The sequence below is a fragment of the Lissotriton helveticus genome, chromosome 2_1 (genome assembly GCF_964261635.1).
Source record: "Lissotriton helveticus chromosome 2_1, aLisHel1.1, whole genome shotgun sequence".
In the NCBI taxonomy this organism is placed as follows: Eukaryota; Metazoa; Chordata; class Amphibia; order Caudata; family Salamandridae; genus Lissotriton; species Lissotriton helveticus.
The window spans coordinates 979,609,571-979,634,926 of NC_136059.1; the positions used below are offsets into that span (position 1 = coordinate 979,609,571).

Genomic DNA, 25,356 nt, shown 5'->3' on the forward strand with positions numbered 1-25,356 from the left:
TCCTAAATATAACATCCCTGTTTCCTTTGTTTTTCTCAGTGAATTTCAAAGGTTTTTTCCAATTCGATTTCCGAACCATAGTGCCCTGTAACCTTTGTTTTTTTTTGTGAATTTCTAAGGTTTTTTAAATTTCATTTCTTAATTGTAACCTTTAAGTTGTGAGTAGCTGTACGGGTTGGTGAGTGGATGTGTGAGTGGCTGTATAGGTGTGCGAGTGGTTTGTAGATGTGTGAAAGGCTGTATGGGTGTGCGTGAGTGGCTGCATGAGACTGTAAATGGCTGTATAGGTCTTTGAGTGGGTTTGTGAGTAGCTGTGTGGGTGAGTGAGTGAGTGGCTGCATGGGTCTGTGGGTGGGTGTGTGTATCGCTGTGTGAGTGTGTGACAGCATTTGTGAGTGACTGTATGGGTCTGTCTAGTGGGTATGTGATTGGCTGTATCGATCTGTGAATGTGTGTGTGTGAGATTGTATCGATCTGTAACTGTGTGTGAGTGACTGTATGGATCTGTAAGTGGGTGTGTGAGTGGCTGTATGGGTGTGTGAGTTGTTTTCTGGATGTGTGAGTGGCTGTATGGGTCTATGAGTGGGTGAGAGTGGTTATGTGGGTGTGTCAGTGGGTGAGTAAGCGGCTAAATGGGTGTGTGAGTGGGAGTGTTAGTGGTTTTGTGGGTGCATGAGGGTGTGAGTGGGTGAATGGCTGTGTGAGTGGGTGCCTGAGGGTCTGTGAGGATGAATCAGTAGCTATGTGAATGACTGGGCCAGAAGGGAACCTCACCTGCCCCTTTATTCAACAAGAGCTCAGTTTTGCACAAAATGTCTTCCAACTGGAGTATTGTCTACTGCTTAATTAGTAAGTGCTACCTTGTTGGGTAATAATTAGTGCATGTTCTACACTACAACTTCTTAATGGACCATGAGGAAATGTCTCCAGTGAGTTCAGCAAAGTGATTGTTCCTCGAACGTCTTGATCCACAAATCTGTGATAACATGAATCCTCGTCTAGAGAACATGACAAGACTACAAAGAAGGGATGCTCCACCAAACAAGGGTACTTCTTCCTAACTATATGAACTAAGTGCTTCTTTGTTTGCTGGAGATGTGCTCACAATTACTCTGCATCAAGAACACGTCACCAAAATCGTCGGAAAACACGCTCGGAGGCCTTTTGGTAGGCTGTCCATCAAAATGGGAAAAGGCAGGAAGACCTGTACATATTATGTTATAGACTTTATAGAGCGCATGGCTGCCCCAGCAATAGGGCGCCCCCCAGAGCTAGACTCAGAAGAAGAACCAACGGTGAAAAGAAGTGCCCAAAAGGAAAAGTAGCCCACAGAGTGCTTAGATTGAAAGCAACCAGGTCTTCAGGGATTTCCTGAAGGACCAGTGATTCTGAATACACCTCAAAGGTAGAGGAAAAGCATTCCAAAAGGCAGGAGCTTTAGCATGGAAGGATCGGCCACCCACTATTACTCTTCTGACATGTGGCACACAGGCCAGGTTAAGTTCGGCTGAGCGCAGAGACCATGAGGGTAAGTACGGCAACAGTAAATTCAACAAGATGGTGGTCCCCAGTGAGAAAAAGTGGACTGTGCACAAAGCCTTAACTGAAAACGCTTGTCCACCTGGAGCCTAAGCAATCTGCGAATAATGCCAGCAGCAGGGCGGTATTTCGGAAGAGAGAACACAACCTTGCAGCAGCATTTTGATCTCCTAGGTATGGGATGTTGCCCTAATCTTGCCTAGAGAGGACAACTGCTTGCTCAATAACGTGACAACTTGGGGGGGGGGGGGGGGATCTAAGAAACCGAGAATAGGTTTGAGCCCATGCAGAAGCCTAAAGTAGGTGCCTACCACTGCTTTTGCCTGTGCTTTAAAAGTTAAGGCTCTATCCAGCTAGACACCTAAGTTCTTAATCACCAAATTGGGACAGGGAGGAGGCCCAAGGCATGAAGGCCACCAGCGATTGCCCCAGGAGTGGACGTCCTTACCTAGAAGCCGGATTTCAGACTGATGCAAGTTCTGCTCCAAAGAGTTTGCAGCCATTGAATCTGCGACCGGCACCATACCTTTTTGGAAATTGACCAGATCCACCGTGGAACTGCTGGAAAATGAAAACACAAGCAGGGTATCATCAGCATAGGACACAAGTGCAAACCCCAGAGCTTTCACAACCTGAGCCAATGGCTGGATGTAGATATTAAACAAAGTAGGGCTCAGGAAGAAGCCCTGGGGGACGACATGATGTAGAGTGCGTGGGTTGGAGCTATAAGGAGGGGACACAACCTGGAAGGAACAATCGGCAAGAAAAGAAGCAAACCAAGTTAAAGCAGTTCCACCTATCCCGATCTCTCGTAGGCGCTGGAGCAAAATATCACTAGCGGCTCTTTGGTCAAGCAGCATCCGTGCAGAGGAACTGCCTTCATCTAAAGCGCCACAAAGTTGCTCAGTGACCGTGAGGAGGGCTGACTGTGCTGTGCAGTGACCTAAAATCATTCTGGGAGATATCCAAGATATGATTTTCTTCTAAAAAATTGGTTAAGGTAACGTTGACATGAGTCTCTGTTACCTTTGCGAGAAAAAGCAGAAGAGAAATAGGCAAATATTTTCCAGTTTACAAGCATCAGAAGTCGTTTTTTTTCATTAGGGGAATAATTCATTATGCTTCCAGGAGCTCCGTACAGATGCTGATTCCAACAAAAGATTAATTCAAGTTCAAGTTAGAATGGAGAGAGACTGTCCTGAAGTTTAAGGAGATGGTCTGGCCTGAAAGGATCGGCCGGTGAGCGCAATTTAACTTTTTTCCATAAGTTGGTTACCTCTGAAAGGGATAGTGGGAGGTAGGAAAAGGAGCTGTGGCTGGATAGTGGTCAGTTCAGCAGGACAGGAAGCAGAAGTTTTAGAGGCAAAGTTGGAATAGATGTTTTCTACTTTATTAATAAAGTAGCTTGCCGGCATCTCACAGTGATCATTGGAAGCTTCTGTGGACTCCACAACAAGTACAGGGTTGTTTAAGCTGTTGAGGAGGGAGAAAATTAATTTTGCGTAGGATTTTTGCTGTTATTTATTTAATTTTCAAAGTATTCAGCCTTGGGTATCTTAATAAATGTATGAAATGACCTGATAGCTGCGCTATACAGTATTTATTTTGAAAAGTCATAAAAATGCCTCCAAGAGCTTTCCAGGACCTTATGTTTTTTTTCTCGCCAATAGCAAAGGAGCAGCATGCTTTTTCCTGCCCCGGGTGAGTTTGACTGTGACAAAAATTATTAGAGCAGAAGAGAGCCAATCCTTGACAATATTGATTGTATCCTCTAGGGAAGAGGTGTGGCGCCGCAGCCAGGGTGACTGACAATGGACGTTGGGGATCAGGGTTCGATCCCTGGCTCCGGCAGCAGGGGTCTGTCCAGCACCATGCGACTCTGGGCAATAGCTTGCTTAATCTTCCCAACGGCCCCCAGCGCCGAGATACCCCTTCGGGGGTCGATTCGTGCGCTATACAAGTACTGGATTTACATTTACATTTTTACACACTGGGGTCCAACTGCGAACGCTGTTTATGAAGAAAGTCTGCACATTTTTGGAGATCGAGCTTATGTCATGGGTGTTTACAAATAAGGACTAGGCAAGGACACTGATTATGGCCTTCTAAACAGATGGACATAAGGATCAGAAAATGATCCATCCAAAACAAAGGAAGAGGGGTAGATACCCTCAAAAAATGAAGATTAGAAAAAACTGAATTGAGAAAGTGCCCCACAAAATGTGTGGCACCAGAAACTCGTTGCGCTAGCTGATAAGCTGCGAGATCATCTAAAAAAATTAACAATAACACCATCCTCCGTAGCCTCCAAATGGAGGTTAAGATCGCCTACTATATTAAAGTTGGCTGACTTAATGATCAGTGAAGCCATCAGATGTTAAGTCCTCCCTAAAAGCATTGGAAGGGCCAGGAGGACAGTAGATTAACACTCCAGATAAAGTAAAGTTACTATTCAGCACAATATTAAAAAAGCATTTTCACAGTCAGGACATTACCAGGTGACCTCCTGCAAGTATAGGTCACTGCAATACCCTCACCTCTGCCACTGACTCTTTTCAAATAGACGCCGTGCTGGAGTGTGAAGGCTGGCTCCGCCACGGAATCCTGGGTTAACCAGGTCTCTGTCAGAAACATAATATCTGGTTTTGATCTTGGATCAGGTCAAACACTTTAGCATGACGTTTGACCAAAGAGCAGCAGTTCAAGGTTAAAAAATGTATGATTTATAGCCTGGAGGGGTAACTTATTAGTAGACTCCACAGGGCTAATCTTGTAGCTACATGTCTTATAGCGGAAGGGAAGACTTGAACGCTAACGTGCCCATAGCAAGATGCTAGAGACAACCAGAGTATGTAGAGTTCCAAAGGAGAGCATAATAGCCTGTGGGAATTTGGACGGGCAGAGTGCCTGACTCCTGGTCTCGTCCAGGCGCAGACGGGTCTGCCTTAGGCGCATCTACGGCCGCCATAAAATATCATTGGGCTCTAAAAGGCTCCTTCAGGGTCTGCTACTGATTGGACGAAAGCCACCAATCAGAGTGATGCTGTGCCATCGATACAAAAGAAACAGACAGGAAGCAGGTGAGGCAAACCCTTTAAGTACAATGCGTATAACTTAATAATGCTAAAAAGATTTAAAACAGATTCTGGGTACAACAAGATTGGCAAAACATATCCAAGCACATAAACAGCGGTCAATTTAAAATAGACAAGCATGTCCGCGTTACGGCCACCATAAAATACCCGGGGGCTGTAATAGGCTCTTCCAGGGTCTGCAATTGATTGTACAAAAGCCACCAGTCAGAGCGGGGCCGCGCCGTCAATACAAAAGAAGCAAACAGGAAGCAGGTGTGGCCAACCCCTAAAGTGCAATGTGTATAACTTAAAAATGTTAAAAAGGATTTAAAACAGATTCTCCCACTTGTATTAAGTACATGAGCCGGGGACGTGGTGGTCCCCAGGGACAAATAGCGAGGAAGGGGGCCAGGAGGAGGCTGTTCGGCCCCCCTCCCTCTACGTACTTGTTTTGTGCCCCAGGAAGGAGGCAGAATAAAGGTCAGATACTAGCACAAAGAGGAAGCCTACAGGTCAGCAGCGAGCAAAAAGAGGCAGAATAAAGGTCAGCAATGAGCTGGAAGAGGCAAGATAAAGGTGAGAAACTAGCAGAAAGAGGCAAGATAAAGGTGAGAAACGAGCAGAAAGAGCAAAAATAAAGGTCAGAAACAGGTAAAATATAGGTGAGAAATGGGTAAAAAAGAGGCATAATAAAGGCCAGGTCAGAAACTAAAAGGAAGAAGCAAAATGATAGTCAGAAACTAGCAGGAAGAGGGAAAATAAAGGTCTCCAACGAGAAGGAAGAGGCAAAATAACGAGAGAAATGAGCAGAAAGAAGCAAAATAGTGGTCAGAAATCAGCAACAGGAGGCAAAATAAAGATGAGAAACTAGCAGAAAGAGGCAAAATAGAGGTCAGCAACGAGCAAAAAGAGGCAAAATAAAGGTCACCCATGAGTAGTATGAGGCAAAATAAAGGTGAGAAACGAGCAGAGGCAGAATAAAGGTCAGAAATGAGCCTCAAGAGACAAAATAAAGGTGAGAAACAAGTAGAAAAAGGCTAAATAAAGGTGAGAAATTAGCAGAAATAGACAAAATAGAGATCAAAAACCAGCAGCAACAGGCTAAATAAAGGTGAGAAACGAGGAGAAAGAGGCTACTAAATAAAGGTGAGAAAATAGCAGCAAGAAACCGAATAAAGGTCAGCAACGAGCATAAAGAGGCAGAATAAAGGTCAAAACGAGCAAAAAGAGGGACAATAAAGGTCAGCAACAACTAGAAAGAGGGAAAATAAAGGTCAGCAACAAGCAAAAATAGGCAAACTAGAGGTCAGCAACAAGCAGAAAGTGGTAAAATTGAGATCAGCAATGGTCAGAAGGAGGCAAGAGATAGATCAGAAATGAGCACAAAAAGAAATAAAGGCCAGCAAAGAGCAGAAAGAGGCGAAACAGAGATCAGAAACGAGCAGAAAAAGGCAAAATAGAGGTCAGAGACTAGCAGAAAGTGGCAAAAAAGGCCGGCAATGAGCAGAAAGAGGCAAAATAGAGATCAGAAACAAGCAGAAAGAAGCAAAATAAAAGCCAGCAACAAGCAGAATACGGCAAAATAGTTGTCAGAAACAAGCAGAAAGGCAAAAAAGAGGTAAAAAATGAGCAGAAAGAAGCTAAATAAAGGGCAGAAACGAGGTAAAAGAGACAAAATTAAGGTCCGCAACGAACAGAAAGAAGCAAAATAAAGGTTACAAGTGAGTAGAGAATGAGCAGAAACCAAGCAGGCACTCAGGCACCCACTCACAGAACAACTCAGACACTCTCACACCCACGCACCTGCTTACAAAATCATACATACTCTCACTCACCTAAGCAGGAACTCATGCACCCTCTCACAGAACAACTCAGACACTCTCACATCCCCTCACAGACCCAGTCAGACACCCATGCACCCACTTACAAATCATACATACTCTCACTCACCCACTCACAGATCTACTCAGAGACTCACGCCCTAAATCACAGACCCACTCAGACTCACACACCCTCTCATAGACCCAGTGAGAGACTCATACACCCACTCAGAGACCCATTCAGACACTCATGCAGTCACTCACAGACCGACTGACACACTCATGGAGGCACTCACAAACCCACTCTCACACCCACTCAGACCCTTATACACCCACTCACAAACCCACTCAGAGACTCACACACCCACTCACAGATACTCGTTTCGCAGCGTCCACTGCTTGTTCACGGGTGCAAGCAGCGGACGCTGCGAAATGCGTCGGGTGATTGAGCCAGATTAAAATTCAGCAAGGAAACTGATATGGGCTTCAGCGTGTTGTTTATTGAAACCTAAAGAACAACTGTCGGCTGAATTGATTGGGGTTGGCAAACCCCGCTGTGGCCCGCCGTAACTAAGTCGGCGTCGGTTTGTTTCTCGCGAAAAGTGATTGGTTTATATATATATATATATATATATATATATATATATATATATATATATATATTCACCAAAGTGCCCCGGATCAAGAGGACGCCACTCCACGAGGATGGGTACATTCCTTTATTTGCGCGAAACCACAAGAGTATCCCCAACTGGTGTAGGTTCCTGACGCGTTTCGTTGCAATATGCAACTTCTTCATAGGAAAAGGGGCAGCAGGCAAGAAACGGTGAGTACTTCAAAACTGCTTATTTTCTCGCTTTTTCCCACAAAGCATGCTGCTTTCCAGTAAGCTGCATGCTGGGATTTCAAGTTACAAATCTTCCCTTCCGGTAGGGTCCGTGAAACTTGTCACTACTGTTTGGAGGATGAAGTCCACTTTACTCCTCAGGGACCTTAGGGGGCCAAGAAGCCCTCCTGGTACCTCCTGTAAGTCCTACACAGCGGGATTTCTGAGAGCTGGTCGGAGGCCCAGCCCCCTTTCTCTACCACTCTGAAAACATGACTACTAGCTAAAAAAACATTGGAGTTCACTGAAAAAAACAAAGATTACAGAGATGTGATAGTTAAGAATTAACAGTTAACAAAGCTTACAATGACACTATAGTTAGGCTCAGGTTTCTCTCATACAAAACCAGTGAAATTCAGCAGTTATAGTTAGTTGAGCCAACTACAACTCACGCCCCGCGATTCACTGCTTATGACCTCATATATTACATCACTTATAACTTGGTCAGTGACTTCAATGATGTCACTGACCATGTCATGAGTGAAGTAATATGTGAGGTCAGAAGCAGTGCATTGTGGGGGCGCAAGTTACAGTTAGTTCACTAACTATAATAGCTGAATTTCACTGGGTTTCTACGAGTGCAACCTGAGCCTAACTATAACATTTGTGTTACCTTTGGTTTTTTTGTGTGAATTTCTACGTTTTTTTAAATGCTAATTCCTAACTATAACGTCCTTCTAACCTTTGTTTATTGTAGACACTTTCACATGAAAAAGTAAACTTGCTTTGGCCATGACAATTTATGGCTTCCTCAGTACAGAACTGAAAGACAAGAAGACATTTCCTATAGAAGAACATACAAATAAATATATGTAGATTGTTAACAGGGACCTCTCTTGACTTAAAGTCGCTGTCAAAATCCGTGCCGCCAGGGTTAAATTCTATCACAGTAAGAGGAGGAAACCCCTCCCCCAAAAGAAATCACACACAAAAAAAAATAATTAAAGACCGCCACATGCCAGCCAAAATAATCCACAATGCACCCAAATCTGATGTATGCAATGAAATGTCCGTAGAACTACGGTTAAGGTGTTCAAAGAAGTTCCCTAAAAGCCCCATGAACAATCAAAACTAATGGTGCCAAACAATATTTGGAAATGGTTCAAAATTTCCCTTCAAATCCTAAGTATATCACAGATCTTTACCAAGAGCAAATAACATATAGTTAAACAATCACAAAGACTGATTTGAATCCAATACAGTATAATCCTTGTCTTACCACAATGGCACTCAAAAGTCAATCTGCTGAGAACATCGTAATTCCTTTTTCATCACACCCTGCCCAAAATACAGACTTGTCTAGGACCGGTAAACGCCCAGCTACAAATAAACACTGCAGCGCCAAAATGAGACTCTGAACATAAAAACAAGCATTGGGAAATGCATTAGGTTTCACCTATGTGATTAATAATAACAAACTTTGTTCGTAAATTTTATCATGGTGAGCAGTTGTGCAATATGTTACTTAAACTTCATAAAAGTGTTATGACTTGTTTATTGATAAAAGCAATATTTGCAGTAGCAGCATTTTTCGTACAATTATGGATTTGTCACATAATCCATTATCAGATGCATAATCTGAAGATTTTTTAAAAACAAGTGCTGGAGGTCATCGCAAATTGAGAGATGGACACCTCCCTCAGCAGGCACATGCATCCTTACTATACCTCTGCATGATTAGCTTAAAGCACCCTCCGTCAGACAGCTGATGAAAGCAAGGCTCAGAGTGAGAGTTTCATGGCTTGGGCGTGGCATAATGGCCAGAGGTGCCGCCTTTAGAGCTTGGGAACCAGGTTCGGGTATTGGCAACAGCTCAACATCCTGTGATTCTGGGCAAATAACTTGATCTCCCCGTGCCTACCAAAAAAATGATGTGTCATTGCGTAATGGAACTGGTGCTCAAATAAAGAGCTCCAATATATTCAAACCCATCGCGCTGTCTCAGAAAACTAGAGTGCAACATTGCCCATTGGCATGTGCGCAACCATGCAACCTTTAGTAAATGTAAGTGCTAGCCTTTAGTATATGTGAGATTTTGCTCCTCATAAATAATAACATTATAATGCACACTTCAATTATATGCTTACAGAAAGCAAATAAATCAAGCATGTTGTTTCCTAACAGATTATTGCAGCTTGCCAGCATGCTTTAAACAACTCTATTTTATTTGAAAGGAGTCTGAGCCCCAATAGCCTATAAAAGCATAGCACAGTTCCCAAAAAGATGCACCAGTAAAGGCACCTGTCCCATGTTTTTGGTTGTGTTATATTAAAAATGCTATATAGCGTGAACTCCACCCAAAGGTACAGGAGCGCCTTTACATGAGCTACAGTTACGTTACACAAACACACATTTTTAATTGTTGGCACGGTGAGATTAAGTACATTGACCAAAAGGACAGGATGTTGAGCCTGCGCTGAGACTTTAACCTGGTTTCCGAGTTTTAATGTCGTCAGCTTTGGACGTGCAATCATGCAGCCCTTATGTAATCTAGGTGGTAGCTTTTAGTATATGTGTGAGCCTGCTCTTCCATTTGTAAAAACATTTCAATATCCTCTTGTTTCAAATGTTAACTGATGCCCATAGGTTCACCGTTAAAACAGGTATGTATGTGCACAGATAATAAATAAGTGTCAACTCCAAGTGCAAAAGGCTTTCAAAGATTCATTTTAAAGACTACTAAGCCAAAGGCACGCAAAGACGAGTTTTAAATACTATGATGCCAACATGCGAATAACATGCGTTTTGGCAGAGTAGCGGAATGAAAGTCCTAAATAAATGTGTGCTCACCCGAAATGCTAATATGTAAATAAATGCTGTAGAAGTACAAAAGCACGCTTTAAATGCGTGCAGTCTGGGGAAGTTAACTAAATGTTAGACTAAGTGATACAAGTGTAAGATAAATAACAAGGGTAGCTAGTGAAATATAAGTATTGATGTGCAACACAGTTGGGCTCTGTGGTGTAAAACAGCATATTTTATTTTATTGATATTTCTGTGTGGGAATTTTAGAATCAAAGCATTTAATGTATCCCAGTTTGTTTAAAAGTGCTAGTAATAACAACTACTCATTTGAGCGCTTTTACATGAGCCCTTAAGTGAATTGCCAAAATTTACAGGATGTAATGCTGGTGCTGAAACATGAACCCGGTTCCCTAGTTCCCAAATCAGCAGATGGAGACAGCATTGATGTGCGACACGGTTTCACTCAAAAATGAGCGAGCCCTGAAAGTTATAAGTGGAAAGAAGTTAAAAGCCTAAAAAAAATGCAACGAATCAGAGAATCAAAAAAATTGAGACAGCACTGCTGTGAAAGTAATAAAAATGTGCAATACGGTTAAATTCAACCATGGAAAGTAATGCCAAAAAATGTTTCCACACAAAAGCGCATTAACACAGTACTTTGACGACTGGAACTGATAGGAGCCCCTTTTAAGATATATTGAATACAAGAGATTTCACAAACACATCCTAAACAAGCATTGGTAATGCATCCGTTTCACATATGTGATGAATAAAGAGCAGTTTTTATCATTCATCGTTTGGGAGAAAGAAAGAGCTCCCTAACACATAACATAGAAGTGGAGAGGATGTGGTGCAGCGGCCTGAATGGCTGACTTGATAGCTTGAGATCCCAGGTCAAGTCCCGGTGGCGCAACATCCTGCGATTCTATGGAAATCACTTAATCTCTTGGATGATAAATTGGTATATAAATATGCTGCAAGAGTAAAAAGCAAAAAGAGGTAAAACTTTATGGAAAAATTGTTCCACCAATGTGGATGTTAACAGTATTTCGGCTACAGGAAACTGATAAGAGAAGCAGACGAGGGACAAGCATTGATAAATGCGGAAAAATATGCTACAGCCATTAGAGATGAGGGAAAGTAAGTAGCACGCACAGGAACAAATGAGAAGCCAGGAAAGAGAGGAGGCTTAATGCAAGTCCCTTTTCAGTTTATATTGAAAACGATAGATTTCTCTAGCACCGCGCAAGCGCAGCGCAGGCAAAACCTAACCATCAAGCATATATAGCCCCTCACCAATTGATACTTTATATATCTCCGAAGTACAAAGGGGAAGGGACTCCTACTGTACCCCCTTTCTTCGGCCTGGAGTTTCGTGGCATACATAACGTAACGTAACTGAACTAGAACAAAGATAAAGTACACGTACCAAAAATAATGGGAAAACGTGAATGAGTTCACACTTTACTTTGTCGCATAAATAATAATAATATCCACATTTGTAAAGCGCACAATCACCCGTTAGGGTCTCTAGGCGCTGGGGGCCGTCGGGAAGATTAAGCAAGCTATTACCCAGAGTCACATGGTGCTGGGCTAATCTGCCGCCGGTGCCAGGGATCGAACCATGATCCCCAAATTCCGGAGTCAGTCGCCCTGGCCGCGGCGCCACACCTCTTCCCATAAACCAACGTCCTTCACACAGCAGTGAAATGGAGACACGGTGACGGTCCGACCTCGAAAGCAGTCGGAGCCAAGGGGGCACAGTTACCCAGATTTAAAGCTTTTTATTCAACTGCAAAAGTTTTAGTTCCGGACACAAGGTGGCGCACTGTTCCCACAAGTTGAGAATGGAAAGGATCCTACGTCTTTGATACAGATTTAAAGACAGCGGCAATCAGCAAAGCATCAGGAAATAGCTATCGTGCACGACTGCTCTTCTAAAAGGTACGAAAGAGAAAATGAAGAATGCAGCTAACTAATTCAAGTGAAACGCGCTGACAAAATCAACAGATGAGGCAATTCATAAGTGAAAGCGCTTCTTTGATTTGTTGGTTCATAGGGCTGTGAGTGTGGGCGAGTGGGTGAATGCGAGAATAGGTCCACTTTTGGAAGGATGAGTGACCAGGCAGAAGGCGTGTGAGGCTCAGCATGGATTTACGAGTGTCTGAGTGTAGGGAGTCAATGCCTGCAGCAGTGATCCAGTTTCTGCGGGTGGAGCTGGCATATGTTGCTGTTTAGTCACAAACAGCTGACTTATAAGGTATACTCAGAACTGACAGAGATTTACCTTCTTTTAAACGCGTCACTTTACCACAAAATCATAGCTATTTCCCGAAAATATTTATTCTACGAAGGAAACATAGTTGAAATACAAAAACACATAGGGGCTTATTTACAGGCCCCTTGCGCCACTTTTGCGTCACCTTCCCCAAGTTAAAAGTGACACAAGGGGATTGTAAATCTGCCCCATAATTCTGTTTCAGAGTGATAGAGGTTACATAATTTATGGTTCTTGATTCCCAAGAGAAAATGACACCTCTGACAAAAAAAGTATCCCCTAAAACACTTTAGTTTTGTTTACAGACCTAAACCTAAAAAAATTAAATTCACCAATTATGGAGGGGAGGGGGGCGATCATTCCTCTCTCCCACATGGCTGACAGTCCTGTGGTGTCTCCCTGTCCGCAGAGTCCCAGGGCACAACTAATAATCCGCAGGCTCTGGGCACTGGTCGGGGACTCTACTACATCCTGCACCCAGTGTTTCTTCCGGCAAAAACTCACTGGTTATAGCCTTCAGTCAAGTTCAGCATGTTGCTGGGACAGGAAGGGCGTGACTTTCAACCGCGCCCAGAGGAAGGAGAAAGTGATAACTTGCATTAATTTTAGCATTTCTCTCAGTGGCATTCTGATCATTGTCTTTGCTCACTGTGCCATTAGAGAAAGGGGAACAACTTTACACAACAGGCATTTGCAATGCAATAGGTCTCACATTCACGCGAGTTTGAGCTATTGGCATTGTAAATGACAATGCCTTTTATTTTTGTTTTGGGTTTTAAAACATAAATAAAAGGCATTGTCATTTACAATACTTTATAGTTAAACTCTCGCAAATGCGAAACATATTGCACTGCAATAAAGGGTCTTCTCGACCGCTTGTAAGATTTTAAATAACAGAGGAAGAGACTGGCCTGCGATCTTTTCAAAGTACTGATAAATAGTGCAATGAAGAAGATGTGTAAGTGTAGTAAATTACACAGACACAAAGTGTGAAATGAGAGTTACATATGATCTGAGCTATAAAAACTAACAGAGCACTCCAACACCTTTTGCTCTGTGATTGCACTGTTGCGGCTCAGGAGGAAGAGCGGGAGAGGGGGCTATTACTAGTGAGTGAGAGGCGTTGAGGTGGTGATATTGGTGGTGGTGGTGGTACTGGTATTGGTGGTGGTGGAATTGGTGGTGACGGTATTGGCAGTGGTGGTGGTATTGGGGTGGTATTGGTGGTGGTGGTACTGGTATTGGTGGTGGGGTACTGGTGGTGATTTTGGTGGTGGTGGTATTGATATTGGTGGTGGTATTGGTGGTTGTATTGGTGGTGGTGGTGGTATTGGTGGTGGAGTTATTGGTGTTGGTGGTATCAGAGGTGGTGGTGGTATTGGTGATGGTATTAGTGGTGGTGGTATTGGTGGTGGTGGCGGTATTGGTGGTGGTATTGGATTGGCGGTGTTAGTTTTGGTGGTGGTATTTGTGATGGTGGAGGTGATGGTATTGATGCTGGTGGTGGTATTGGTGGTGGCATTGGTGGGAGTATTGGTGGTGGTATTAGTGGTGGTATTGGTGGAGCTGGTATTGGCGGTGGTATTGGTAGTTGTGGGGGTATTGATATTGGTGGTGGTGGTGTTGGTGGAAGAGCGGGAGGGGGGCTATTTCCTGCCGTCTCCGTGATTTGAGTGTGCAGTGCGTCATTGCGTCATGTCATTGCTATCTTTGGCCTAATAAAAACACTCCAGCTGGTGCAGGGCGGGCTGTGCTTTATGGCAGGCATGGAGGGAGGAAGAGATGGTCTCAGCTGCAGCTTCGGCATCGTACAGTGATTTTGCTATTTCTAGTAGTGAGAAGCGTTGAGGTGGTGGTTTTGGTGGTGGTGGTATTGGTGGCATGGGTGGTGGTGGTGGTGGTACTGGTGGTGGTGGAATTGGTGGCAACGGTATTAGTGGTGGTGGTGGTATTGGTGGTGGTGATACTGGTATTGGTGGTGGTACTGGTGGTGGGGTATTGGTGGTGGTGGTATTGGTGGTGGTATAGGTGGTGGAGGTATTGGTGGTGGTGGAGTACTGGTGGTGGCAGTGGTGGTTTGGTGGTGGAGGTATTGATTTTGGTGGTGGTATTGGTGGTTGTTTTGGTGCTGGTGGTGATATTGGTGGTGGTATTAGTGGTGGTATTGGTGGTGGAGTTATTAGTGGTGGTGGTGGTATTGGTGATGGTATTAGTGGTGGTGGTATTGGTGGTGGTGGTATTGGCGGTGGTATTGGTGGCAGTGGTATTGGATTGGTGGTTGTAGTTTTGGTGGTGGTATTGGTGGACGTATTGATGCTGGTGGTGGAATTGGTGGGAGTATTGGTGGTGGTATTAGTGGTGGTATTGGTGGTGGTGGTATTGGTGGTTGTAGTAGTATTGATATTGGTGGTATTTGTGGTGGTATTGGTGGTGGTGTTGGTGATGGTATTGGTGGTGATATTGGTGGTGGTGGTGATATTGATGGTGGTGGTGGCATTAATGGTGGTGGTTGTATTGGTGTTGGTGGTGGTAGTATTGTTGGTGGTGGTTGTGGTGGTATTGATATTGGTGGTGGTGGTTTTGGTGGTGGTATTGGTCAGATCCCCCAGGATATTGGGGCATGGATTCGCAAATTTAGCGGCACAAACATGGAAATCTAGCAGCACAAATATGGAAATTTTGCGGCATTTTTATGGCACTTTATTTTACTCATTCATTTTCAGCCTGAAATCAATAAAAACAGCTTTAGCAGAGTATTCCACTTTGAAATAGGCATGTTTAGTAGAGCTAATAAATGCCCCGGAGAGAAACTGATACAAAGTATCCCTCGGGAGCACTAATGAGCCAGTTCCTGCCTTCCCCACCAAGGACGGCTCTTGGGCTCCTTACGAGACCAGCCATTTTGAGGCCAAGCAATCATCTCAGTGTAGCTCTCAAGTGTTTCCGAAACACGGGGACAAAATATGAAATTTGCACCACTAAAGCAGCACGCACCACTACAGCAGATGCTAGGACACATAATTTAATTTCAAAATCGCACTGTACTTTAATGATGCCGAGGGCCAGCAACCACGGGGTCAAATTAAGCACTAGGGTAGACTATCCACCAGAAAGCACTTGTCCAAAGGTAAGTTAAGGTAAGTAGTGTGTGAACACCAGTTGGATGGACTATTTACATGCATTCCTCCAATCACCTTTTGTGTGTTTGGTGTTAGTTTAAGTCCCTACCTCTATTATTTTCTAGGGAAAGGTGTTACAGTACCAGTGGTAGATAGTGTGTGATGCTGGACTTACGATTGTTTTGGTAGTTTTTGCCTTAGTAACTTGGATGGGAAAGGGCTTAGCTCTTTTGAGGACGAGTGCATGTCCTTCCCTCAGTCGAGGCAGAGACCTCAGCAGTCAGGCTACAGATCTCCAAGCATAAGATAAAAGAGGCGGAGCATTTTGCAGTACATGAGTGGACCTACTATAGTACTACTAAATATACTACAAGATGTGGTTTGTGAATGGGCCCTATTCACAGTTGCTTCCTCCTCCTGACCTACCCAACAGAGGATACGCCCACACCACCAGAGTGGTGATGCCCTTCCAGCAGCAGAGATTAAAGTCGGAGCCTGACAAAGGCAGGGACCACCAAGAGAGACTAAGGAAACAGATGATTCATGATCGGGTCAAAGAACTGTATCTTTTTGTGTTTTTATAAGTGTTTTGCACAGCAGAAGATGTTTTTATTGCCTGATTCAGTGCTCAAGTGCAGAGTCAAACCTATTAGCTTTGACAAGGCTTGTTCCACGTAGCCTTCAAATTAAGATAACAAAAGGCTATGTATGTGTATACTCTCCTCCCTTTGTGAGCCAGAAACACGGCACCCGTCTTTTCCTGAAGAGGTTGTTGTCTTTTAACACATTGTTCACATCACTTCCTACCAATCGGGTCTCCTGCAATGTTACATCACTTTCTGTTGTTCTAGCTCGAAGAGGACCCCTGAGAATGACTTAAACTAGTGGTGTAAGAAAGTCTGTCTACAGCTTTAAAAGACAGGGTCAAACTATTTGCTCCAATTTAAACACGCTTTCAAGCCTAGTCCGGCCCTTAAACGCAAACTAATAGCATTATTTTATGTTGCAGTTTACAGGTGTTCTCATTCACAAGAGCACTCCCGGCTCCACCTAAGGGACGCGAGTATCTTGCTGCAGTTAAAGTCACGTTTCAGACTACAGTCTTGGGAGTGGTGGTATTGAAGGTGGTGGTGGTAGTATTTGTGGTGTTGGTGGTGGTGGTGTTGTTGGTGGTGGTGGTATTGGTGGTGGTGGCATTGGCGGTGGTGGTGGTATTGGTGGAAGTGGTGGTATTGATGGGGGTTGTATTGGTGGTAGTGTTGTTAATAAAACAGGCTTTTGAAAACAACCCGTCAGATGGCTTTAGTTCAAATGACAAGTAACACAGATGTGCTGTTGTCAGCTTCAGCCCATTAGCAGAGGATTATGTGCTACCTGGAATTCACCTGACTTAATTCACTGATCATTTCTAAATCCATTTTACTTGGGGGCTTGAAACAGAAATAAGATAATGCCGGGTTAAAGTGATTCAAAGCCTGTGTTATGGGGGCAGCCGTGCAGCTTAAAATAACACAAGCGGTTTCAGCTGAAGCAGGGCATGTCTGGCCTGCAGTAAGAGAAACTCAATAAAGTAAATAGTGTTTACAGACTAAATAACAGGTCCCGTGTAACAACTGAAGTAAAAGGGCCAGTCGCCATGGGAGGGTACAAATGAAGTCAAGGCTGAACAAAGGAGGGACGAACAAGCCTATTAACAAACCTCAAGGCAGCATTTACGAAAGACAATGACACAAGCCAAAGAAAAAATATGGGAGGAGAGTGGGCGAGGCTTCTCTACCATACTCTACTACAGCAACTTGCAGAGCATGCGAGCTGCCACTAGGCCCGAATTAAAAAATTCAGTCATGACCTAACCACTAAAGGGGTAGATCAGCCCAAACTGCAAGGTCTTGATCACAAGCACTACCCATTGTTCGACACTGCTAAAGCTCATCAGTTAGGTGCAACTTGAGTCCTAATGACAGAGCAAACCACGGAGTCCACGTCTGGACATACCCCGGTCACAACCTTCACAAGACTCACCCGTGTCCGCAACACAAAGCCAATGCTGCCCTAGTTCTGGCAACAGAGAATTGCCTTAGAGCAAACTCTGTACCTACCCCGGCACAAGAGCCACTTGACGGTACATTGCACTGAGCAGAAAAATAAGGAACTTTTTTGGGTCACTCGGGGGAACGGCATCAGAGCCTCCCTTCTAAAATCGTTCCCAGTTTATGGTCAGAAGTTATGATTATAATCATTCAATGCAGTAATCTAAATGATTTAGTTTTAAAACTAATATAAAAAGACAAAATAAGCTCAGTAACAACTATTAAGAGATGTCCCTATGGATTCAGCACCAGAATATTAACTCCACAATGACATTAAAGGAATAGGCTGTATACTACCGTCTTCTCCTGCTGCCTGACAGGATGCCCCTGCAGGAAGGGTGCTGTAGTGCAGGACATCATCAACTTTCCCTGTTCAGTCAGCAGCCTGGTGCTGACTTAACAGGGCATGTAGTAACAGTCCCCTCTACTCCTTTTTCTCTCTGTAAGGAAGATAAAGCCACAGAGTGTTTTTTTCCCCTTTGCTCACAGGAGACCAGTTAAGTTTTTAGGTCTCGCCCCTAGCAGACCGACTTAAGATGTCTGTAGGCAAAACCTTCTGGTGGACCATACCAAAAACCTCCTGTGGGTATGGGGCCCGTCCAAAGCCTATCATTGGATGGTTTTATTGTGATTCTTGTTTGCTTGCTTCTTATTCAATTACTTGCCTTCCTCTTTTGTGTCTGTCCTTCCTCTGAAGCATATTCTTTTTTACCAGCTTTTTAATTGACAGACTGTATCCTTTCACTGCCGACATTTAGAGAACTACTTTTTAGGGCGAGCTTAGAGGCAGCGCACATGCCCTGCTCTGTGAGACTTATTGTAGTTGAGTAGCAAATAGAAGCCCTGCTCACTCTCCACCCATGTTTGTCAATGGCTTGTGTCATTGTCTGTCCTAAATGCTGGCTTGTGATTCGTCAACAGACTTGTTAGTCTCTCCATAGTACCGCCTCTTCTTCATTTGTCACCTCCCATGGCGACTGGCCCCTATACTCAGAGTGTTACACAGTACCGTTATTTAAACTGTGAGCACTATTTCCTTTAATGAGGTTCTACTACTGCCTTCATTACACCCCACCCTCCTCCATTCCGTTGTCCGTGCAGGGGCCTACCCTCCTTCCCGTTGTCCATACCTTCGATTCCCCCCCTCACCCCGCCCCCCTCCTGTTGTCCGTGTCTTCTAACGCCCGTCCTCCCTCCCTCTGTCTGTGCCTTCAAACCCCCACCCTCCCTCCTTCCCGTTGTCCTAGATGCCTACATTTGCAATGCAATAGGTCTCTCATAAAAGTGAGACCTATTGCATTGCAAATGCTTGTTTCTTTTTTTCAGCATTCAGTAAGAATGCATGTGCTTTCAGGCTATATCCATGTGCTGCTTCCTCCCCCAAATGCTATCTCTCTTGTGTACGTTTAGTCACATACATGCCACCATATGGTACTTGTTGCATCACCCCTTCCCTACCCTCTCCAATGCTTTCACAGTGGCTTTTAATTATTATTTCCCTGTCTGCTGCTCCCCCGCCCACTCTTGTTGTTTCCCTCCCACCCCTTCTTTATTGCTTCCCCACCTCTAGGAGTCATTTAAAAAATATACAGGGCCTCATTTTTTGGACGTTTCAGTGGCACAATGTGCTCCGACACATTTACAAGACCACGTAAAGCCACTTTACGTGGCATTTCATGGCCTTGTAAGTATGTGCCCCTTTCACACATAACAGTGCGTGAAAGGGGTGTTCCATGGGTGTTGCTGTGATAGTTCCCAGCAACACCCATGGAATCTGAAACATTCTCAGATTTATGAGAAAGTGTAAACCTGGGAATGCACCAAAAGCTAACTCCACCCTGAAGGTGCCGTTAGAGAGGCGCAACAAGAAGAGATGTTTTCATTTCTCCTCAGCGTTTTCCGTTTTTCTCTGTGTGCTACATTGTGCAGCACACATAGAAAGAGGAAAATGCCTGAACAGATTGATTTTGTGCCCCTTCAATCCAAATCAATGAGCCACGCAACTCAGGCACCCTTACACTGTGGTGCAAGGGTGCCTACATTGGAGCATGGAAGACCATTGTGCGCCGGAGCTGGGGTAAAGGACAGGAATGCACCGTATCACATAATTACGGTGCATTCCTGCTCCTTTGACAAAAGAAAGAACGGGGAATGGGGTCACACACTATTGCACCTATCCTTAGTACTGTTCAAGTAAGAGATTTCTTAGGTGCCACGGACCGGAGATTCACTTGCCCCTAAATCTCGTAAGACAAAAAGACTTCCTCACAAATTATAATACACCATGGTCCAGCACACTATTTTTTGTGTAAGTACATTCAGTATTTCAACAAAATTCAACAAAGCAACTTGCAAATGTTCTGGTAGACGAAGACAGCAATTCAGTGGAGTTGTTTGTGGTTCACTCTTTATTTATCTTCAGTTAAAACCGTAGCCGTAACCAACGCGTTTCGTCCTTCACAGACTTCTTCAGGGTTTTTGTTATTTTTTTTTGTAATATGCCGACACTCTGCATTCTGGAACTTGTATTTGTCGTGAGTTTCCAGGTGAGGCTTCTTTGAGGCAGCTGCTGCGGGACTCTCGTGGAAGAGGCTGCTGTCCCTTGGGTTCCCTTTGGTCCCTTTGCTTTCTGGCCGCTTGTCAGACTGCCGCTTCCCTTACTCGTCCGATTCGTTGGCTTCCTTTCCTGCTCTTTTGTTTTGACATAAGGCAGTCAAGCAAGATTCCTTGTGACACTGCCCTACGCCAAAAGCTCATAAATGAGGCCCAGCTGTTTTTTTGGGGAGGGCACAGCAGCTGCCATTTGCTGCCAAGCTGCCCCGCTTTCATGCAAGAAAATAATCTTTTTGAAATGTACCTCTCCAGGTTGAGTCTAATATCTTAAATCAGTAAATAAGACATTTTTTAAAATGGCACTCACACCAATCACTAGGTAAATACATGAGTGGTGACGCATACATGCCCATATCATCAAGCACGTGTGTGCCTACTGAATGACAAGATGCCAGTAGTGCTTGCTGTGACACATACACACTACACTGTACACTTTGTATCATTGCACATTTTCCCTTTTATTTGCAGATGCTGCACAGCTGCTCAGCTTCCCAGGTTCAAGATAAGGCTATGAGAGGATGTGGCATAACGTCCAGAGCTGCTGACCTTGGCGCGGGGGAACAAGATTTGGGCGTCGGGGGCTGCTCAACGCCCTGTGATTTTGGGCAAATCACTTAATCTCCTTCGCGGCCTTCGGATCGAGTTTGTGCTATATAAAACTGGAAAAAAAAGTCTGCGAGGGAATTATTGGCAGTGATATTTTTTGGCGAAGTGGAAGCTAGGCTTTCATTGCAAGGGTAGGCCAGGAAGTTTAGCTGTTCTGTCTTGCTCACACTTCTTTACTGATTTGCAAATTTAAACTGATTTGCTTGCAAAGATGAAAGGGATATCTATATCTGCTTTCAGACTTGCGTGTGTGCATGACAAATTGGTGACAGCCCGTGAAAAATGTTTAAAGTATTCTGTTACCCCTCTTCTGCATTAAAATGCGAAAGTATTTTTTTAGGTCCACACTTATACCATTTGAAAGATGAGTCTTATAAACATTTCACAGTCAGTGAAAATTCTGTAGTAGCAGTTAATAACGTTGGCTTTATTTCACAAATCTGCTTGAGTTTTGTAAAACAAAAAAAAAGAAAAGCCTATTTGTTCACCTGAGATTTGTTTCCTAATCTTTGTGCAAACTGGCGGAGGGGCACAAATATAGGAGAGGCAGGGGTTCAAAAAGGTGTTTTCTTTCAAAAATTCTATGCAAGCTTTTTCTCAACGAGCCAGCAAAAACAACTTTACAAATATTCACCAAAAGAGGCAGGAAGCCATGGCTTTCTATGACTGAAAATAATCTGGTTTAATGTAATCTGTAAAGGTTTTATAACAAGTAGAAATAATAATATAATGGCACCATGAAATCCAAGCATATCAAAATTATTTTAAAATCGTAAATGCACCTCTCCATTTTATACTGGAGTGGTGATAATTATCAGAAATCAGAGAGTCGGCAGACAGGCTTGTGATTGAATAAAGAAGTCAGGACCAAGGGAGATTAAAAAGTAAAAAGAATCTCTAGTGTGAGCTACCCACATCCTCTCCAGTAATATATGGCTAAAAGACAGGGTCTTGCTCTGGCCACACAGATTCAACAAAAGCCCCCACCCTCGGCCAGGTACCCGAACTAGAGCATTCCTAACCCAAACCCCTTCTTCTATGCACAGTCCTAATCAATGTACACATTGTGCAAAAAGTTGGTATGGAGGAACAAATAGCTATCAACTTACTTAGTCAAAGGGAACATCAAATTACCCTATAAATAGTACAATGTCCAATTCCAATTTTTTAAAAGAATTCAAATACCACAATGCCTTCCTTGAAAAAATCAATAATTATTTTTTGTTAAGGAAGCAAGTACAAAGTGGTTCAGTCACCTCTCGGCTATTAATGATACTATAAACTATGGCGTCCAATCCCGGCATACACTCGCTCCTTCTGAGGTAGTTTCCCTGCGTCTGCCGTATACGGATGGCCGCTCCGGTTCTACAAAGTTGTGTGAGCTCCGACGCGCTAATAGTGATGTTATTCCCCATGGCGGGGTACCACTTGCCTGGAGCACGCACAAGAGCCTGAACTTTTTAAGGCCACGTTGGTTCCTTTACCAATGTCCTAATGAAGCCCGGAAGGAATGGGAGCTGAAACACGTCAACAGTTTTGATGGGAGGAATCCACTTGAAAACAAGATTTATACTTGTATTTCAAGGCACATTCAATAAATGTTTGTAAAGGTGTAGAACCGCATGTGCAAAGAGGATCACCTTACAGTGTATCGCCTAGATTCAGCACGCGAACACTGATGTATTGTAAAAACATGTGGGTATAGGCAACAAAAAAATGGTTCAAGTTTATGTCTAAATATGTTTGTTATGCAGATGTTTATATATATGTAACTTTATTTTTTCCATTTACAAAAAATTATTATTGATTTTTTTAAAGGAAGGCATTGTGGTATGTGTATTTTTTAAATTATTTTTAAATTTAAATTAATGGTATAAAAGTACCATTTATAGGATAACTTGATGTTCCCTATGACTAAGTAAGTTGATAGATATTTGTTCCTCCATACCAACTTTTTGCACAATGTGTAGTTTGGGGCCCATTGGGGAAAGGGAGGGGGGGGGGGGGAAGAAAAGCACCGACCCGAGACTCAATGTAGGTGTGACAAAGGCCGCTTTATTGGAAGCAGGTGCATCCTACACAATACTAAATTACCAACGAAGGGAGGTAGAGAAAAGAGATAGGATTCCTTCTCCACAGGCACTGATAAATAAACAAGGAGAATCCTACTACCAGTGTGCACCACAGTGATGGGGAACACTCAGTGTTGTGTAAAATACCCCTCACACACCAACAGGCCCCTTGGTGTCATGCTTCATCATCGGGGTCTTCGCACCCCGCTAAGGGGGTGCGGCACGCTACGACCTGCGACTACCCGGGAGCGTTGACAAGTAATGACTATGTGTGGTGTGTGTTGAGTGCACGTGAGGGGATTAATGTGAGTGAAGGGTGTGGTGAAAATTAAAATTAAAAAGTACCTGGCTAGTGGGTGTAGCGAAAAAAACTTTATTCCATACCCCTAGCTGGTGCTGTTAAAAGGTGTGCAAAAGGCGAGGTTCAGAGTCTTAATTAGGGACTAGACCTCTGGTGTGCGTCGACATGTTTCGGAACTGGTGTTCCTTCTTCAGGACGGGGCACAACTTCCCAACCCTACTCACGTATTTCTATTAAAAAGTGTAATTGTACTTATTAAAAAGTGATAATGATCTCACGGAGGCTATCAATGTGCCTACAGCGGTATCTTCGGTTCATGCAATTGCATGCCCTGAAAAAAAGAAAAAATTCACCTTTAGTTTGGTTGTCACATAAGACTGGCTCAGACAGGTGCAGTCACCTGGAGCCCCAAACAGTCAAATTGACCTGTAAAAAAGAGACATACAAAACACACAACATAAAAGACACACTAGAAGGTTTTTTGTACATGTTTTTCATTTGGACATACTCATTGTCACTGTTGTGAATTGCGTCATGAGCATATCCAGAAACATCAGGGTGGGTAGGTGGATCCACAATCTGTGAGGGTAAAGAAGTGGTTTCAGTACTGTTACTCCTATTACTCACTGTTGGACTCCACACTAGATCTGGATATCAGAGAGTTGTTCTTGTGTTTCATATGCATACTCACAAAATCCGCCTAAATTGGCCTCCTTCTACCACCCTGTGCTGCTCCGCCGTAAATGCGAATGCACGCACCATGGTGGTATATATTGGGGATTCAGGCGGTCTCTCATTCGTTAATTAGCGGAAATCGGATGATGGCCTAAAAAGGAACATCCGTATGCCCGCCTATCATGTCCCTTTGTGCGTTCTCCATGGGGCATGTGTCCTTTCGTTATAGGTTTATTGCCGGGTTTCTCAGAAGACCAAATAAGGAGTGTCCGCTTCCCTGCCTATTGCATGCCCAGACTGCAGTTGGTGTCGACCACAGCCCCACTGCGCATGCCTCGTTGTTGAAAAGGTTTCAGAACAGGACGCGCATGCGCTATGGTGCCCTTGGTTTGCTGGTAACAAGCGCATGCGCGAAAGCATCACACTGGTCGTGCGGAAATGAGGAAATGCTTTCGTTTTTCACCATATCGGAAAGCCGTTTTTGGTCATCCAATGTTTTCTAAAAGGCGCGCGTATGCGTGTTGCATGTTTTTTAAGCCCTGGTATTCGAGATACCTGCGCACGTACTGATGTTGCATTCGCACTAATCTCGTGCGGCATATCTGGATGGATGTTGCTTTGTTATATATTTTTACTGTGTGTCATGGCGGAAAAACATGGAATAAAAGGGGCATGTGCCAAAGAGTATTAATATTAATACCGTGTTGATCCATTAGTGTGCGTATTTCTTTACCATGACTACTTAAACCATACCCAGAGCAGAAGACAATATCAGGATTAAGTTGGTTCTTATTCCCCTCAACCTACACCAATTGTGGAAAGGAAAGATGTTGAAATATAGTCCAGTACTTTGGCTCCACGGAATGTCATCATTAAGTCCTGTGACATGGGTTCCCAAGCGAAACACCCACCGTTGTTCTTTCTGGAACAGGCCTGTGTCAGATGGTAGACGTTCGATGACCGTCCAGCGTAAATCATTGATACAGTGCTGAAATTCCAAAAAAATGTGACGCCATTTTGGTGGTAGTTTTTTTACAACGTATGTTGCTTTTATGTTCGCCTATCCTTACTTTGACAGGTCGAGTGGTCATGCCTATATATTCCAGACTGCATGGGCATGTTATCATGTATACCACGTTCTTCGTGTTACAGTTAGAGAACTGGCGCTGTTCCCATGATGTGCCATTCCTAAAGGTTAGAGTTTTACTTTTTTGGGTTTGATGACAGCAACTGCAATTGCCGCAGGGGAAATGTCCTTGAACCCCAGTCAACAACGAGGCATGCGCAGTGGGGCTGTGGTCGACACCAACTGCAGTCTGGGCATGCAATAGGCAGGGAAGCGGACACTCCTTATTTGGTCTTCTGAGAAACCCGGCAATAAACCAATAACGAAAGGACACATGCCCCATGGAGAACGCACAAAGGGACATGATAGGCGGGCATACGGATGTTCCTTTTTAGGCCATCATCCGATTTCCGCTAATTAACGAATGAGAGACCGCCTGAATCCCCAATATATACCACCATGGTGCGTGCAT

General features: G+C 43.8%; 1 protein-coding gene across 1 annotated transcript in view; it reads right to left on the bottom strand.

Moving 5' to 3' along the window:
• The window catches only part of DMRT1 (doublesex and mab-3 related transcription factor 1), a 906,587-nt gene that overhangs the window by 531,559 nt on the left and 349,672 nt on the right, over positions 1-25,356 (bottom strand). The gene's annotated exons all lie outside the window — the stretch shown is intronic.